Source organism: Hippoglossus stenolepis, chromosome 20 (genome assembly GCF_022539355.2).
Source record: "Hippoglossus stenolepis isolate QCI-W04-F060 chromosome 20, HSTE1.2, whole genome shotgun sequence".
Classification (NCBI taxonomy): domain Eukaryota; kingdom Metazoa; phylum Chordata; class Actinopteri; order Pleuronectiformes; family Pleuronectidae; genus Hippoglossus; species Hippoglossus stenolepis.
Genome location: NC_061502.1, coordinates 1,782,117 through 1,789,004, shown reverse-complemented (window position 1 = coordinate 1,789,004; position 6,888 = coordinate 1,782,117).

Genomic DNA, 6,888 nt, shown 5'->3' with positions numbered 1-6,888 from the left:
GAAAGTTGGATTTGTTCCACCTTTGTCTTTCTTTACAAATCAGTAAGACTAATGATCACAGGCCGCACGGAGCTGCATCTCTCACAGGAAGAAAAATCGGACTCATACATGAAAAAGCACCTAAAGCGTCTGAATATAAGGTCACCAATGCCTTTCTTAATTCCAGCCTTTGTCCTGCTCCATTATGTGTCCAGTCTGTAGTGATGCAGTGGCCACTCTTCAAGTTCATCTGGTCGAGTGTTGAATGTCTGAATGAGACTGTCCAAGTGGCAGCAGACAACCTGTTGTTAACACCACAAGCAGGCGGATGGGGGAATGGATGAGGGATGTATATGTAAAGACTTTCGTGCTTCAGAAGTGTTTGTGCAAAATTCATGCCAGTACAGCACTTGAGCTGAGAGGAGAGAAGAGGATGAAGAGGTCTGGCATTAATGCATCCTCATGGAGAGACAAGAGGCCATGACGCTCAGAAAGCAGAGAGGATTTCAACAGCTTGGACTGTTGACATTTATTGTGCAAATGTGTCAAATTGTGTCAGATCTATACATTTTCCCCCAGCCCACATAAACCCATTTGCAGTATTACCCAATTATTCAAATTGATTGAGCTCAGCAAAGTTGAAATCCATGATGCACATCACACTGATGCTTTATGAATTATAGCAATTTTATAATGTTAATTTATAGTTTATTTTCTTATCCATCAAATATATGTTAATTAAGAGTTAATGCATTTAAACTCCTTTTTCAGCAATTTCTCAATCCTTACTGACCGTGACTAACAGTTTGCCCCTCCCTTTAACACGACCCAAACAACTTGGTTGAGACACCGCAGCTAGTTGGTTCTTCTATTCCCAAGCATTAACCGATCCAACAGGGAGATCCTTCTCAGGCTAACTTATACCAGGGTTCATGTGCACCACTGACAAAGCTAGCTTGATGTGGATAGCCGAGCCCTTAGCCCTGATAGCCCTTAAAGTAGCTAATGGTGCACGAGTATGATGTTGAAGATGGGTGTGACAAGCCGGTGATGCAGACGGGAAATCCTCTGTAGACCAGACCATTTCATTGGTGTTCCACCTTCATTCTTTGCTCTGTCTGTCAAAGCTCAAAGATGCAGCTGGAATTGTAACACAACTTATGTGAAGGCTACATAACTGGTACCACTTGTAGTAAAGTGAAGATTCTTAAGTGACTTAAATGAAAATTAAGTAAGGATTCCAAATATAAAAAATAAGTGTCTACATTAAAAAAAAAAAAATAAGTGTCACTTAAGAATGAATCTGTTTGCAGGCCCATGGTCTATGGCCAGAAAACTCTCAAATATCAGACCTCCTCCTGTCTCACACGCTGCAATTCTCTGTTGGCCAAGACAGTCAAATTGCTCTCTCATTAGTCAGCCAGCTGACGTGTGCAATATCTTTAGCAGGAAGTGTGTGTGTGTGGACAGTGAACAACAGGCTGAAGTGTCCGATAGCACTGGGCTGCTGCTTCTACAACTGAAGGTCCATTTGGCACCAGCATGAAGAGTCGATAAGGCGTGCTGACTTCACTTCCTCATATTCTGATGTAAAGGCCAGGGGGATATTTTATCCATTCAAAACTTGCTGGCAGAGTGAATGGAAATACTGTAGATGTATTAATTCACATTTTGAGAAATATTATCAGGCTGAATTGACAGTTTGGAAAGTGTTTCATTGAATCTGACACCAAGATGAGAAAAGAAAATCTGGTCATCAAGCTGTCTGAAAACTAACAATGACTCATATGCTGCCATCTGTCCTTGAATTTATTTGTGTACTTGTTTATTTCAGTTTTTTTCCTCAAGCCTTTCACTCAATCTGTGTCTGCATGTTGGAATATTCAGTAATCATTACAGTAAAATGTTGAATATATTCCTACCGACACCAATAAGGTACTACAAACTGTAACTAAGTAACTATAACTTGTGCTATGTTCACATCAAACACGATGCAAATTTTCATGTTGTGAAAATGAAGTTTGGCTGCAGGATCATTTGTGTTTACTCAGGCAAGCAATGTGAGTAAACACAACCCACAAATATCCACCTGTTTTCCAGAAAAGAGGAGAGGGGGACATAGATGCACTCTATGAATGTGTGTGTGAATTGGTGACTGTAAAACTGTACTGTAAAGCACTTTGAGTGATCATCGAGACCAAAACAGCTCTGTATAAATACAGACCATTTACAACTGCTGCGTTGTACTTGTTGTGGTAACGCCTGAGAAGTGAGTGCTGTAGTGTGAGGGTCCACGAGACCATCCAGAGGTGCACACAGCTCTTCTCCAGGAGCTTTGTCTGGATTATTGCTGTTTCCAGCCCCACCTGAGGCTGACCAGTGGCCAGTTTGATCAGTAGATAGCTCAGGAGTGTGCCAGGATCCGTTTCCTGGCACAGGATGATTGGCTTTCGTGACATCATCGCATCACGCACGTTTTTCGCTTGAGTCGAGATATTTTAATCTCGAGTGAGGGAAGCAAATGACACATATTTCTCATCATAGTGTCTATTGTGCTGCTTGTGTCACCCGATGCGAGTGAACCGAAATTTGCATCTATTCGTGCTTTCTCATAGACTTTGTATGTAATCTCGTGTGAAAAAATTTCCCCACATTGGGTGTGAACGCAACATTATGTGTCAGCTACTGATCAACTGAGCCCTGTGACCTTGCTTTTCAGAGACTTTAGAGATTCCATGAAAAAGTCTTTCTTCTCTCCAGTTTTGGGAAAGGTCTGGTTTTAAGATGCGAGAAGATGCAACGTGAGTCTCTTATCAGGCAGAGATACGCTGTTCTACTTCGATACATGTGGCGAACAGACATGGGGAAAATCCATGCTGACGGAGCCATATGTTAATGGGAAGTGCTCTAATTAGGCATCTTGGGGAAGGGTGAGTCTGTAAGTATACAGAAACCAAGAATCTCTGCCTTCATATTTGGGAGGTACTGCTCAGCCGGGCAAGTGAAGGCAGCGGATGGGAGGGTACTGTTTATTCACTGGTATGTTCCTATCCATTTTAGTGATAAGACTTACAGCTCTTTAAGGGAGCTGGATATTATCACTCTGTTCCTTTTTCTTGTTTGGCTGGTCCGCAGTAGCAGGGTGGATCCTGCAACTATTGGATACAATATTTTCAAGTGGTGGTGAAGATAGTTTTTTTGCCTTGGGAATAGGAGATGTCCGAAACGCCTTGAGGAAATTCTTTTACTTTTGGCACAAACTTTCACTTGAACTTGGATTTCATTTTGGTCATGTTGGCCTTGTTTATGTTTTTCGTAAACGTGATATCTTAAGAACAGCTTGAAGGAATGTCTTAAATTTGGTACAAACGTTCACTTAGACTCTTAGACACTTAGATTTTGGTGCCGGGAGGTCAAAGATCAAGGTTACAGTGGCCTAAAACATTATGTTCTGGGCCTCCTGAATGCAATATCTAAGGACTTTCTTCTACTTTTGATCAATTGTCACTTGGACTCAAAGCTAAAGTGATTATGTTTCAGTGGTCGAAAGTCAAAGGTCACAGTGACCTTATATGAATCTGGAAATAAAGTATGTAGAAATCTGTGTATCGAAATATGAACATAAAAACTGCATACAGCCACAGTTCAGTAATTATACAGATATTGATAGTGTGAACCTGCTTTAATTGATATTTGATGCTTTCTTGTTGCTTTTGTTGCTGGAGTGTGTCTAAATGCTGCTGCACATCTACCCCCACTAGTAGGTTGTAGTCGTTTTGGTTCTCTTGTCTCTTTGTGGTGATGTTGTGTCCAGTCATTTTGCATCTCTCTGTAGTTATTGAGTGTATGTCTCTTTGTGGTGAATCAGTGCATTTCTACTTTTAAGTGAACTCTACGACTTTAATAAAATTCTAACTGGCACAAAGCTCTAGCCCCCTACCCTCTTGCGTCTCTGGGCCTTTGCTTGGTCTGCCAGTAATCCATCCATGATTAACCCTGTGTGCCAGCCCCATTTAGTCTGTAAGATGAGTTAAATGTCATGGAGGGGAAGAATACAGCGACACTACAGAAGTAGTGCCACTCTCCTAAGACCAAAGCACCTCCTTTTAGTCCTATCCCTGCTTATATGTGAGTCTTTGAGCCCACCATGCAAGAAGGACACTCGAGCCATTTCACAACTATTACGATAGAAAAAAAATAATGTGCCTGACCTCTGCCAGACAAGATGAAAGAGTGTTTGACCTTGACAGAGCTCACCCTCCCTTCTCTATGGAGTTTATGCAGGGGGTCAGTTGCCTGTCCATCTTTGAAATGACACATAAGTCAGACTGGGAAGGAAATAAATTCAGCTCATTTACACAGATGGGTTCCACCCTCAATCATAGCAGCTGGCAGGACCATGCATCTTGCTGACATTTCAGAAAACTGTGAAAAAAACTTGTGCTCCTCCAGTGGAGTCCTTGTCTGTCACTTCCGTCGTCTCGTGTCCAACCTTGGGGAAGGCCTCGACCTGCCGTCCCAGAGGACAGTCGCTGACTGACAGACAGACGGAGAGGCAGACCCGGAGAGGAACATGCCGTTATGCTAATGCAGAGCTGGCTATCAGACGCCACAGTGACACTCCCACCCCGCCCAGCTCAGTGTGCTCAGGGGAGAGCAAGAAGATTTCTCTCACTTCCACAGGCAGCCTTCATTTTCCACACTACTGGAAACTGGACACTGTCATCTGTTACTGAGTTTCTGGGCTGCACAGCCTATCTCTGCATGGGGAATTGGATGCTGTGATTCTCTGTTCTGAGCAGAATTACAGTGGTCTGTGATGGGCCAACGAGTCACACATGGAGAGGTGTAAGCAAATGAAACTCTTACTCATCCATTTTTACTACATGCACGGTTTAAATGGACACTTAGCTTAACATATGCATCCTCAATATCTATGAAAACTAATTCCCTGAAAGTTTCAATGTGATATTGTAATAAATTGTGAACCAAAATTGATTTAACATGCCTTTTTTGATTCAAAGCAACTGAAAAAAACACTTTTATGTGAAAACAGATCTTTAAATAGATTACAAACACAATTCAAATGTTTGCTTGCATACATGTTCTCTCCAAGTCAGTTACAGCTTTGAACCTGTGGACAGGTCTCTACCATCTGTAGTTCACTTTTCCTCCATTGTTCTTTGCAAAGCTGCTGGAGCCCTGTCAGGTTGCTTGAGGACAGTAAGTAAACAACAAATACATGTGGGAACTGTTTCTCTATAAATTTTAGGGTCTTGACCTTGTGTTATGATTTGGTGCATAAAATTAAACTGAATACCTTTTATTTGAATTTATTAATTTTTTGAATCCCAAATCTCCGGAGATACTCTGGAGGTCCTGTCTGAGAACGGCTTAAATGTGCTGGAAAGTGTCTTAGCCAAAGAACACTTGAAATGAAGGTGTCAATGTCCTCATGATACCGGCTTATGTCTTATTACAAATAATATGACTTCTAAAACCAGTTGGCTGCACCAGTGATGATTAATGTGTGTCCTACTAAATATAGTATTTTGTATCTGATAGTTGTAATTATGTGAGTCACATGGTTGATATCTGTTAAGAGTCTTTTTTTCTGCTGACCACAGGGGAAACACATTTAATCTACATCAGTTTTAAAGTGTTAAGCAGTATAACTCGAAAGCTCCCTAGAGTGATGAATGCATTTTAAAGGCACTGTATAAGCGCCTTTTTAGTGGTAAATACCACATGATGTGCTGAGACATGTCTACAACAATATGACTTTGGCAGCTTCTTACAGACATCGATTGAAGCCATAAAAAAAGATGGTTACTACTTAAAGTGCCCATGATGGAGAATTATAAGAGGAAATCTTGACAGACAGTCTGAGATCCAAGGGATGAATCAACATAATAAAAGAGCAGGACATCCATCATGCACCCAATTACCTTTCAGACCAAATTAGAGGGTGTCAACAAAAAGGACAAGGTTGCTGGAGTGCCGGTGTTCATTCTGGATAAATACAGCAGGATATTCACCAGTTTTTGGCTCTTTGTTTCCTTGTGTTGGGTCTTTTCACACGTTCTGTGCTGTCAGTGCTGAGGAGCCTGGGATGCCTTTAAATCATAACCTAAATAACCCTACCTGTGACAGCCTTCACAACCTGTGAGGGAATAAATATGCCATGCTACCCAGGGCCAATTTAATAATACTCGGGGGATTGCTTCTTGGCAAGCAGTGTCTGTGTTCTGCATAAATATTAAATGTCACACCACGTACAGGTGTGCTAAATCAACAGTAATCCTTTGCCTGCCAGAAACGTGATATATACGAACCATCAATACTAAAAGTTTTACCTCCTGGATTTGAGCTATCTTTGAATTATCAAAGTAGTTTTTAGTAGGTCAAACATATCTCATGTTGACCATTTAGGTCCTAAATCATGATTTCAACTTTCAGACTTAATTATTATATAACAGTACCATTGTTTAAATCACTGCTACCTACTAGTTATCACTGCTGATCTTGTAGCTTTGTAGTTTATTGACTTCACACGAATCATAATACAAATCAACAAGTCATCTCACACAATTGACCACAGTCACTTGTTTCTAGCCTTTTATACAACCCACAGGAATGTACAGTACCAGCAGCAGACGATAAACACAGTTTGTTTAGGTTTGTTAAAACATCATGGTTTAGGTTATGATGACTTCTTCCTTGAGGTTAGAGGACTTTAGTCATCATGGTTCAACTGACTTCCTTCTTTGCACCCATCATAATAATCAAGTTGCTTAAAGTGCTTGCACAGATGACCTATGGAACAGAATCAGATTAAAACTATTAGAATCAGATTGAAAACATTTGAGCTAAACAATACTCCATGTACTATATAAGAGACAGATATTA